This window comes from Leguminivora glycinivorella, chromosome 6, assembly GCF_023078275.1.
Source record: "Leguminivora glycinivorella isolate SPB_JAAS2020 chromosome 6, LegGlyc_1.1, whole genome shotgun sequence".
Lineage (NCBI taxonomy): Eukaryota > Metazoa > Arthropoda > Insecta > Lepidoptera > Tortricidae > Leguminivora > Leguminivora glycinivorella.
In genome coordinates this window covers 1,143,109-1,153,469 of record NC_062976.1, presented here as the reverse complement: position 1 = coordinate 1,153,469, position 10,361 = coordinate 1,143,109, and the positions used below count along the sequence as shown (strand labels likewise).

The 10,361-nt window shown below is 37.4% G+C and overlaps 1 protein-coding gene across 1 annotated transcript in view; it reads left to right on the top strand.

Moving 5' to 3' along the window:
- Nucleotides 1-866: 866 nt before the first annotated feature.
- The window catches only part of LOC125226802 (neuroligin-1-like), a 434,243-nt gene continuing 424,748 nt past the window's right edge, over nucleotides 867-10,361 (top strand). Inside the window, 1 exon segment of the mRNA XM_048130906.1 lies at nucleotides 867-985. The gene's annotated coding sequence lies outside the window, so the exon portion shown is untranslated.

Here is a 10,361-nt window from a genome sequence, read left to right as displayed (position 1 = left end):
AGAACATCGTGTTGAGAATAAGAAGTTTAGAAATAAAATGTTACTGCCAGTTAACATAAGCATTTTAAAATAAATTTTACATTAAATGAAAACAGTATTTATTTCAGTAAGTAGGTATGGTATTTTGTGAAAATGTAACTGTCATGATTGCGTACAGTCAACCAATTGGAACCCTAGTGGCCAAGTGGCCACTGTAGAACTATGTCATAGTAACGCTATAAATCAGATTGTAAGAAATCTCTAACTGCTTGTCATTTTGACATGGTTGGAGAGTAGCCTAGGGTTCCAATTAGTTGACTGTACCTATTTTACCTACATATTACTAACATTTTAAGTTTAAATCTGTCACGTTTAAAGTTTAAGTCTACACGCTATGTGCCAAATATAAAAAATCTATACTCGCAGGCTCTCTGGAACGTGATCATACCATGTAACAAAACTACGTGATTTCATGCCAGCATAACTTACCACATGCGAGAATTTAAATTTAATATCTCACCGAAAATACTCACACATTATCCTCCCAAAATATCACATTTAATCATATTACTAAGTTCCACGCTCCAATAACTGTCATAAACGTTCCCCCAACTCTCATCACATTCTTGTCTAAAATTGACGTATAATCATTCTTCATTAGTTAATCTTTACTTCAATGAGCAACACAACTGCGAAACGCGATAACAGCACTAATTAATCTTCTAGGCGCCGTCATCGCTTAATCATTACTTGACACTAAACTTAGAATGAAATAATTGAAAAAAAAAACTTTGGCAGTCTAACGAGTTTCCGTGCCTTCGGGATGAAAAAAAAATTAGCTGAGCCCAGGCAACTCGTCAGTACCGCGTCGAGCTTCGAGCGAGGTGCACGTATCGCGTGTTCTTGTTTTCCGAGTGGTCCGATATAGTGGACGGTGGTGGTGCAGTGAAGTGTTGTGTTATGTGTGTGGATGTGTAAAATAGGGAGGAAGCCGGCACTGCGCGAGGTAATTATTAAAGTTTTTTAAGGATTTTTTGGGTTAGAGAACTCAAAACTATCTGAACTCAGTAGGGAGTCGAATTTGTCTGAGGGATTCTTCTTTCTGTGGTTTCTTCATCAGGTTCATTATGTACAGTTAAGTTTAGTAGAATCTACACAATAATAAAAATATCTGAAGTCGACTCTAATAGTACCTATAAGCATAAAAGCGTAGTTTTCTGTAGCTTTTAATAAGTTTGTTCAGGCAACCCAAGTTAACGTCTCAATTTACCAATTAAATTGTTCAGCGGAAAATCTTATAAGTATGAGTACGCGTTCATTAGGAAAAGGTAAATCATTAAAACCGTAATTATGGTTAAAAATCTCATGAAAATTTAAAGCCGTCTTAACCTACAAAAGGATTAAATTAGTACATTACATCAGAGGCCGGGAAAATGAGGATTTCCGGCCAAGTTACGAGGCCGGGAATCCGTTTTCACGCCGAGGCATGTATAGTGCTTTTCTCAAACATACAATGAAATAAAAAAAAATACTCTAAAGGACAATATTTTATAAAAAAAAGTTACTTTGCAGGCCTAGGCCTAAAAAATTATATGAAATCCCTTTACAGTCCTCTCGAGTTGTTGCGCTCAAAAAGCGATACTTCCCAGCCCATTTTAAGGAACGTAAAGACAATATTTCATTGCATGTTTGAGAAATAGTACATTACGATACAAGTGCGAAAAAAGGAAGTTCGAAATGAGTGGTGATAAATAAATTCTCTTTATTTACATGAACATATTTACATAATTATATAAGAAACTAAGACTAAACTTAAAAGCTAGCTAATGTCTGATGGTGATAAATTAAATAATTTTAAATGGACACGAGTTACGAATTTCTGAATAACCACAAAATTAAAATTTTGAAAAACCCCCGACCGCGTCATAGTGGACCGATTTTCATGAAACATGCCTAAGAACACTCCCGACTAACTCAGCTTTCAGACAATATAAAATAAATTTAAATCGGTTCACCGTTCGAGAGCTACAATGCCACAGACAGACACAGACAGACAGACACGTCAAACTTATGACAAACGTCATTATGTCAAACGACGGGGGTCGTTTTTGCGTCGGGGGTTAAAACAGTTTTCAGTACATATATGGTGTTTTTTACGCACTAGTGCGAGAAGTGGTTCATTATTATATGTCTGCTCGAAACTTCGGAGGGCTATCTGTACTGAAAAACGTCATACGATATACTTGCGAAAAGGAACCTACCGGACATACTCTACCGGATACATTCTGGAGAGTGTGCACAGGAACTGCATGACCTGGTTCCTCCTTCCCCGTTCCATCACCGGACAACCAGGCGCGGGGAGCGGTTTCACCCTTACGTTGTCGACCTGCCTTTCATTCGCACGAAGAGGTTTGCCTCTTCTTTCCTAATGCGAACTGCTAAGGAATGGAACATGCTCCCCTCATCTGTATTCCCGGGCGAATACAATCTGGGTGAATTCAAGTCAAGAGTGAATAGGCTGTTACTGAACCAGTGAGCTACAACCTCGGCCTTGTCGTCACTTTCCATCAGGTGCGACTAAGGTCAATCACTGGCCAGTTTATAATAAAAAAAAAAAAAAAAAAAAAAAGGAAATTCGTAACTGGTGTCGATTTAAGACCACTCGTTTCGAACTTCCTTTTTTTCGCACTTCTATCGTAATGAACTATTTTTACGGAGACGGGGTGTTATAAGTCTGACGTGTCTGTCTATCTGTCTGTGTGTGTGTCTGTCTTTCGCATCGTAGCTCCCGAACGGATGAACCGATTTAGATTTAGTTTTTTTTTGTCTGAAAGCTGAGTTAGTCGGGAGTGTTCTTAGCTATGTTTCATGAAAATCGGTTTACTATGTCGTGGTCGGGGTTTCTTCAAAATTTTAATTTTGTGGTTAATATTCCAAAACTTATTCAAAGAAGGATTCAAAATCTAACTTTTTGACTCAACTCTCTACCATAACAGAAATATGGATTTCTACGTTCACGTTCATAGTAGATCCCGATGCCGACTGGGGAGGGCAAATATAACTGGTCTATTTTTTCCATGTTTTACAGTGTTTGCATTATTAAATAGAGTGTCCACCGGTTATATATGGTAGGCATGTTCAGTGGATACACTCATTCATAGTGTAATAATGGAAGAAATGGATTAGTTACAATTGCCCCCCAATCGAGATTTTCCCCGCTGTACCTTAAATGGATTTACTGAAATTGACACAATGGACACAGACTACGAAGCAAAGTCGAGGCCTACGTTGGAGCTCGCCCAGAATGTGCCTGTTCACCCTTGATTTTAGGGTTGCTGGATTATGTGAGCTGGGAAATATAGACGTTGCCAAGAAATTACACTCCTTGGCATTGCGCATAAGAAATTAAGTAACAAAGGACTCGTAAATTAGAATATTTAAGACGATACAGGAGCGAAAATGCTAAAATTGATTCCATTTAATTTGGAAATTTTAGTTAAATATACTAGTGTTATTAACTAGATTTATCGAAAAAAAATTGTACATTAAGAACAATTCAGTTAAAAGATATTGCGAAAAAATCTTTAAAATCGAGGTTCCGCTCTCGACTGTTTCCTCCTTCAAAACATAATCAATCGGAACGAAATTTGAGAATCTGAATAACAATGAAATAATAATTATGTGTCGGACCGTTTAGTTTTTTTGGCTAATTGTTACCAATTTTGTATACCAGACCTTTTTTGCGCCATAATGAAAGAAGCCGTTTTTGGAAAATTTTCGTAAGCTCTAGCGTCTTTCAAAATAAACATATCAAAAAAATCAAAACGTATTATATCTGTGTTGAATATTAATTATTATCTGTGTTGAAAAAATCATTGCTATATCTTCAGAAACCAGGGAGGAAATAGTCGAGAGCGTTTGTATGGAGAATTGACCCCTCGTGTATCGTCTTAAGCCCTTGTTTCAAATTCGTTTTATCTTTAACGAGACTTCAGTACAACATATATATTTAACTAGATAGCTCCTAGAATAGGCGAAACGACTAAAAAAAATCTAATTAGTCCGTGACTAAGATTATCAAAGAATTTTAGACACGTATTTTTTCTTTTTTCTCTTAAACGAAAAATAACGACGGTACAGTGCGTTGAAGTTTCGCGTGACGTCACGCCTAGGTACAATTTTAACTTAGAAGTGACGTCACAAGCCCGCACTCCGGAACTTTGATGCTCTATATCTTTGTATTAATTGGGAAAAGCGAAAAACATGTGTTCAGTATTTTTGGAAGATCTAACTGACGGACTAAACAGAATGCCATATTTTTATGTAGTCGTCATCCCTATTATTGATAATGTATGTACTTTACATAACATTCTATTTAAAGTACGACATAATGAATTATGTCTCATCCATACAAATCGAATGGCAGGAGGAAATGTGACGCATTCGGAAATCAGATTACGTTTCCAAATTGCGTAGCTATGTGCGGCATAGGTGGGCATATTCAGGTGTGTGAACTTAAACACCAATGTGAGTTTAGTATATCTTGTGTCACCTAGAAAAATCATGGTTAAAGTTTAGTCTTATATAGAGATGGCTGAATATTCGGTAAATATTCGGTATTCGGCAAGTTTTTAATTGTCGTATTCGGCCGAATAATTCGGTTGCATTGCCGAATATTTACCGAATAAACAAAGTAAATAATGAAGATGTTACGGATTCCATTGGATAATAAACTCCTATATTAGTAGCTTTATAAGGAACTGCTAAAAACAGACTAATCTATGCGTCAAAATATAAATACAATTGTTTTGTAAATAGTTAAAAAACCGTAGTTTAAGAGTTGGGAAGAGTTCAGAGTTGTTTTAACTAAGTTTTAGTTTATCCACTAAATCATAAAAACATACTTAGTTGTAGTAAACATATGTAACCATTATCAATCATTTAATAGTTTTAATGAACATCCCCTTTGAACATATGGCGTAACCGAATATTCGCCCGAATTTTAACTTCTGATTAGCAGAAACGTCTGCAATCGATGCCGTTAGGCTTAGAATAAATTTAAAAGTGGAAAATGTCTGCCTTGGGTGAGACTAACTCACGGCCTCTGGATCGAACTATTCGCCAAAATGTCTGCCTGGGTGAGACTTGCTCAACTGAATGTTCAACCAAGGTTCGGTACTAAGGTCAATGGGACCCGTAGCGACATCTACCGTAAGAGTGAACTTCTTAAACGGCAACAAGCCATATTGGAAATTCACCAGTTACGTTCGGATTAGCCGAATATTCTTAGTATTCGCCCGAAGTTCGTTCCATATTCGGCCCATCTCTAGACTCTTATACTTCCTGTCAATTTAGCAGATCTTGCGCTGTCGCGCTCGAGTCAGTCCGTTTTCACGTTATCCGATCCTATGTCGGATGACGGAAGGATTTCGATGGAAATAATCTAAGATGGCGCCTGTAATATGGGATATCGGTCCGACATCCGATATGGGATCGGATAAGGTGAAAATGCACATGCTTGTAGTTTGCTCTAGATGACTGATTTTGATACGTTTAAACGTAGAAAATCTATTGCCCTGGGTTATACTCTTCCACCCAAGAGTTTCTTAGGTATCATCCCAAGCAGTATTTTTTACAGTTTTAAATATAAATCCCGGAACTGCAGTCATATTTAGCTACATACTATTTTGTCCTAAATGACACTATTTTCATAAAAATACAAATTTTCACACAATATTAATTTGACATGACTGAAAGTCCCTGGTTACAAATAATATAATAATAATACCTACAAAAAATCTTTGTTATTTTAAAAAATGAATATTGATATTCTGCTGCTGCTATTAAGCTGTTCGACTCTGGAACTCTCTACCTCCGGGCATTAGACGGGCTCAATCTATTTCTGTTTTTAAAAAAATGCTTAAGGGTCCCCCCACATCTAGCGTCTCGCGAACGTCGTCGCCTCTCCAACGCCCGCGCGGCGTCGACGCCGCGCTCCCGCAGCGCCGACGCGACGTTGCGGCGCCTCTCGAACGTCGACGTCGCAGTGGCGTCCGCGCGGCGTCGACGCCGCGCCAACGCCGCGGCCGCGCTGCGCCTCCGCGATACCAACGTCCAGCTACTGCTTCCAATACCGGGATCCCAGTATTTCGGGATTTTTGGTGTAGATTTCAAAACCGATATTTAATTTTGTAATCGGAATCGCGGTATTTTTAGTAACTAACAAATTATGGCAAATAAACGGTAACTACTAATCAAAACCTTCAATTTTTGCATCATGACGGTCGCTAGACGCGTAAATATTGCTTTTTGCTCTCGTTTCTTCGACACATTCTCTGTTTAGTGTTTTTACAATATTTCTATGAAATGACAGTTTTTCCGATGATTACCTAGATAAAGATACGTGTCAAGAGCATTCATTAAGGAGGGCCTGCCGTGAACCTTTTGACACATTTGTCGCACTTGGGAATCGTAAGTGTGACAGGGAAGCAATACGTCAAACGTAGTTGATACAACACAGGCCACAGACCCTCTGTAAACAAGTTGATGCACCTACATTATAGAAATAACTTTTCAAAAAATTGGTTAAGGCATACGAACTAACGTATAAGCTACTTTTGGTTTATTGCCACTGACGTCGAGTAGGCGCGGCGCTAACGCGGCGTCGTCGCCGCGCGGACGTCACTGCGACGTCGACGTTCGAGAGGCGCCGCAACGTCGCGTCGGCGCTGCGGAAGCGCGGCGTCGACGCCGCGCGGGCGTTGGAGAGGCGACGACGTTCGCGAGACGCTAGATGTGGGGGGACCCTAAAGAACATTATTTATCTCTCCCTTAGTGATCGTATTGCTATTTTTACTCTGTGGTTGGTATGATTGCTGTATATTGTTGGTTTGTTACTATATATCTGTCTTGCTGTATATTACTATTTAAGTATGTTTATGTAAGTCTATTTATAGGTTGTCTATTGTTTGCCCGACAGTCATTTAACATAATATTCATTTGCCCGAATCTAACTTGCCTGAATTTCATTTGCCCGAATGATTTGTTTACCATAAAAATCATATGACATACTCGTTGTTTATCCGAATATTACCTTCCATAATCATACAATGCCATACTATTTGTTAGCCATATTATTAAGTGCAATAATATGGTTTCATAGAATATTCAAACGCCATAAGCAATCATTGCCATATTAATTGTTGCCCATATTATTACCTAACCTAACCTACTTTCTGATAGCAGTTTAATTTTCCAGGGGTCACAGTTCTAACCTAACCTAACCTACTTTTCCAGCAGTTTCATTCTCCAGGGGTCACAGTTCTAACCTAACCTAACCTACTTTCTGATAGCAGTTTCATTTTCCAGGGGGTCGCAGTTCTAACCTAACCTAACCTACTGTCTGATAGTATTTTCATTTTCCGGGGGGTCACAGTTCTAACCTAACCTAACCTACTTTTCAAGCAGTTTCCTTTTCCAGAAGTTCACAGTTCTAACCTAACCTAACCTACTTTCTGATAGCAGTTTCATTTTCCAGGGGGTCACAGTTCTAACCTAACCTAACCTACTTTCTGATAGCAGTTTCATTCTATAGTCCTTCTAGTACCTATTATAGTAGTTTTCGATTCTGCCAAAGCACATTATGGAAATGCACTTTTCTGGACGCTAATTTGTATGACAAATGATGGTATGGAATGTGGTAATTACGGATTTCGATGATATTTATATTCTCTTATATGTGTATGTTTATTCAATTTGTGTGTTGGAAATTAGAATAAGTATGATTTTTCATTTCGAAGCACCTACTCTTTCTGATTATGTTTTTTTATATCCGCTACCCAAAGGTTGTCTGGTAGAGATCGCTCTTTAGCGATAAGACCGCCTGTTGTCTGCCTCTATTTATAATCATTTGTTTTGTCTTCGCTGTATCTTTTTTCTGTATCTCTTGCTGAGGTGTGCCAATAAAGAGTATTCTATCTATCTATCTATCTATTCTAATAAAAAACTTACATTTCACCTGTCTGAACTGGGCCTCAGTTATTCCACACATCGCCTGAACGCGAACATTCATATGAACACGACTGCAGTGCGTTTCATTTTGCTCGAGAGACTCCTTTCTACCCCCGCATATGAATTTCCTTATTATACCTTCACGGAACGTTTCTATGTAAAGAAATCATTTTGACACACTTCTCGAGGTCTTTTCTTATTCTTGAAGATGAATTCTTGAGAGAAATTTCTCAGCTTATTTTGTAAAATATGTCGGCGTTTTTTATACCTTTATTAATAAAATGAAACCCGAGGTGCCATGATAATTGAAGTCGGTTAAAAATAAGATATCAGTAACATCATGGTATCATGATAACGATGCCTGAGCACACCTCGGACACTGGCGATCAAATACATGAAAGAGGCGCGTTCCTAGCACACAGTCTAAGCTCGTGTAGATGAACGCGTACTATGCTTATATGAGTGAAATATGACAGGTCGATTGTTCGCGTTTTTGACAGGCGGTAACTGTGAGGTAACCGAGAGGGGGTGGGTGGCACTTTCAGCGGGGAGCGGGAGTGGCCATACTGTACGATTAGTACTCTTTTTTATACTGTGCCTGAGATCTTTACCAGTTTCGTCGATATGAGAGGGTGTTCATCTACCCTCCTCCTGGAGTAAAGCTGGGTCATTAGTACATGGAGATCTGCTGCATGATGTATTTGATGATACTGTGAAATTCTTTGCTGACGTCTTCAATATATTATTAAATTAAAACGGGAGTTAATCGCGTAAAACTTACGTTTATATTTAACCCGACGTTTCGGACATGACATTCCGTCCGTGGTCACGGGTAGACTGTCTACCCGTGACCACGGACGTACAGTCTACCCGTGACTACGGACGTACAGTCTACCAGTGACCACGGACGTCAGGTTTAAATATAAACGTAAGTTTTACGCGATTTAGTCCCGTTTTAATTTAATAATATGAGTGAAGATCGTGTTAGTTTAAGTTTTCAATATATTTTTAAACCTGACAAGTATAAACCGTGATAAACTTTGAATTTGTTACATACTTTACTTTATAAACATGTTTCAGTTTTCGGCTGGAATATTTCTAAAACACCTTTTAAATTCAGTGTTACAATTTAAATCGAAGAAAAAGTAATTTTTTTTTATTACATACATGGAAAACCAACAGCTGAAGTTATCAATACAATCCAAAATAAAATTAAAAAGCCAATTACAGGTTCTCACTTATAAACTTCTTATAAGGTTCTCACAATATGTAATATAAAACTGGCCTATATGTATAAAAATATTGTACTTAATCCATTTTATTACCGATTCCATTAATCTTTGAGAAGAAGCAAATGAAATTGAATTTTGGTCAAGTATATTAAAAGCATAAAAAAATCAAATGTGTGAAATATAAGTATACGTGTGAGGAGGTAGGGGAAAAATGGAAGCCTTGTTTAGGTCGGAGATTTGACACCATTTGTAAAAAGCAACTGAAACGAATTCACTTTATTAGCAATCAATGTGTGCTATAAAATAACGTTTTTATTTTGGTATTTACTGTCTAAACGTACAATACATCAAGATACATTTCTTTATACATATAATGAATTAATTCATTCACGACACACTGCCGTTTTGCCTCTACGACTCATTTTCGCTACATAAAGGGAAATCCATGTTATTGCTACGACGTAGTGCTACGTCAGCGTAGGCTGTGGGTCATAATGACGACCGTAGCTCAGCGGTGCACATGTTAAGTCCACTCTCTGAGATTCAAACTTCTAGGTTGATACAATTCTATTTTCAAAATTTATTCTTCATCAGTTCAAGCTCACACAGTTACATTTACGAGTATAATATATTTTTTATTTAATTACATGAACTTATTTACATAATTATATAAGAAACTAAGTCTAAACTTATATCTAAAATATTATTAGTAAAAGTTAAAAGTTAGTTAGTTAAAAGTGTAATTCAGAAGTGATAAATATTAATAATCATACAGCCTTTCAAGAACAGCTGAACGCGCAAATCTTGTTGCCATATATTCAGCTTCGCACGACTCGAGGGGATTAAAATTTTAGTAGCTATGATAAGCTGCGCGCACAGTCGTTTCCGTATTTATAGAGTTGCCAGATTTGGGGGTGGAATATATAGAATGTATAGAGCACGGGGAAATATTGGTTTTCCCAGTTTTGAGAAAAATCAATTTTTATTTTTTAACCGGTTAAAGGAAAACGTAAACCAAAAGGATACCAATAAATTAGTTGTTATCATAAGATTTTCAATTATATAATAATATAATAATGTCAGTATAAAAATAAAATTAGTTTTAGTTATTATTGTCAAAATATAATTGACAATAATAAT